Source organism: Galeopterus variegatus, unplaced genomic scaffold (genome assembly GCF_000696425.1).
Source record: "Galeopterus variegatus unplaced genomic scaffold, G_variegatus-3.0.2 Scaffold60754, whole genome shotgun sequence".
NCBI lineage: Eukaryota > Metazoa > Chordata > Mammalia > Dermoptera > Cynocephalidae > Galeopterus > Galeopterus variegatus.
Window position 1 is genome coordinate 147 of NW_007786865.1, and position 2441 is coordinate 2587.

The 2441-nt window shown below is 49.7% G+C and overlaps 1 pseudogene; it reads right to left on the reverse strand.

Moving 5' to 3' along the window:
* Nucleotides 1–334: 334 nt before the first annotated feature.
* Nucleotides 335–634, reverse strand: LOC103584487 (annotated as a pseudogene).
* Nucleotides 635–2441: the final 1807 nt, after the last annotated feature.

The window sequence follows — 2441 nt, forward strand, 5'->3', positions numbered from 1 at the left end:
GTCTATTTTTTTCCCCCTTCTGCTTCATGAGAGGTGAAGCAGAAAGCTTTCTGCTTACAGTATATGGTTTCAAATCTTTATGAACATATTGCATTATTTTATTGTTATCAGCCTGATTCCCAGGAAGTCTCTGAAAGCGTTTGTAGTTTTTCTTCTCTTTTTAAAAAAATTACTCAAGTTGCTTTCTTGTAACTTGCTCCCTTTTACCTCAAATCTCCAGTTCTCACATACTAGAGCTTCCAGTTATTAAGGGACTGTGGCTAAGAGTGGCTGTGGTTTCAGAGAGTTTCAGTTAATAAAATTTTGTTGGGTGAGTCCCATGATGGGGAAGGACCCCCTGAGGTCATTTGGTCCCAATGGCAGGCCCCTCCCCTCGGGGCCCGGCCCTCTGGACACTGACCTTGCGTCCGGATGTTCTGGAGGATGAAGTACAGGTACTCCCCGCAGATGCCGGCTGCCTCCACGAACTCCTCCTGCGTCATGCTGCACAGCTGTAGGCCGCTGATGTTGAAGTGGCAGAAGGAGATGCAGTTGGCGTCCAGCTTGTACTGATCGCAGCAGAACTGGAGCCATTCCCAGACGTGACGCTTAGTCCAGTATTCGGGGTGGACTGATGTCCAGTAGGAGTCACAGGCTGCATCAGAGGAAAGAGAAGTGAGGTCCGAGGGTCCCCAAGACAGCCTTCACAGGGCCCCCAAAAGAGGCACCGGGAATGGTAATATCCTTACCCCTCAGCCAGTGACTTGAAAGGGTCACCAGCCCCAGAGTGTTCTTCAGGGGCCTGGGTCACCCTCAACTCTACAGAGAAAACCAGAGGGACCAGATCCTGTAGATGGACTTTGGGGACAGAGAGGGAATGATAGGAGCAAGAAATAACCAGATTAAGGTCTGGTACTTAGAAAGAGGGGATCTAGTGGAGAAGGAAAGACGAAGACTCTTCAGTTATTTGATTTCAGATAACGTGGTATCAAGAGCACAAACCAGGAGCCTGACAGGCCTGGGTCCAAATCCTGATCCTGCTGCCTTCCATTTGGGCAAGGTCTGTAGACAGTTAAGCCTCAGTTTCCTCATCTGTAATATGGGTATAATACACTCAACTCACAGGTCTGTTATGGAGTTTGGAGTTGATGTATGTAGAGTGTCTGGTGCATAGAAAATTACCAACCAATTCAATAGTTATTAAATGCTGCCTATGTTCCAGGCCCCATCTGAAGGTGGTTTGATTCCCTCTGTTCTAACGGACAGCTGCCTGATGCTTGCTATTGGTTTGTGCACAGCCTCTGGCCCTCTTGCACCAAGGGCCTTGGGCCGGTTAAACATTGCACAGAGTCTAAAAGACCCGTGGTGTCTCTGGAGGAAGGAAGTCATGGGACAGCTGGCTGTATTGTTGTTTTTGTTGGTGGGGGGTGGGTTGAAGAATTTCTCTCCTGAGACCATAGCCCCTCACTCCTTCAGAGAAGCTGCATACACACCCAGACAGTTGCAGGTGCCATCCTGTCTGGGAGGGTGGGCAGTGCCTGTACCTGGCCCAGGAGCAGAGAGCTGGTGCTCAACAGCCCTGTCCTAATGTCCCAAGGAGAAACTGAAAAGGGTGGTGGACACAAAGTATGGAGAAGGTGAGGTTTCAGGTACCCGGTCAGGCTCTTTGATGTAAATAATTCCTGTGACTGCCACGGTATTCGTCCATCCATCCATTGATCTATTCATTCATTCAATAAATGAGAGCTTGTTTCCTCACTGACAAAATGAGGATAATTATAGCACCGATATCATAGGGTTTTTCTGCAGATGATATGAGTTAATACATGTAGAAGTACTCGGAACAGAACCTGGAAAATTTTAGTGCTATTATTAGCATTATTATCGAACACCTGCTACATGTGTAGCAACAGATGGTGTGTTAAAGATTCATGGGAATAAGACAAATTCGGTCCCTGTCTCCCAGGAGGTCACAGATGAGGAACCTGAGGGTCATGGGGGACTTTCCCGAGATCCCACGGACGGTGTGTGGCAGAGCTGGGATTTGAACCCCAGTCTGAACTGGAAAGCCATTGAGCTTCCTACCCCATCATTCTGGTCCTCAGAGGTCAATGCAGAGCAGAGATGAAACATGCAGAGCGAGACAGAAGGAGAAGGGCGGAGAGCAGAGTCTGGCCGAGGGGGCTCAGGCTGTGCGGACGACAGGAAGGGCCACCTGCAGAGGGCAACAGGGCTATTGCTATGCCTCCTTTAAATGCTGCACTTGCTGCCACTGAGTGTGGTGCTTCCAGTCCCGGGCAGGGGACGGGTTCTCTGCCCTGTCAGATGCTGCCACTCCCTGAGCGCCCACCTGCGTCAGCCAAGGTGCCACGTCATCTCGAGTTTCTAAATCCTCCCCACGCTCCTGACCAGTAGGGGTGATTGGGCTATTTCACAGAGGAGGAAACTGAGGCCTAAAATTC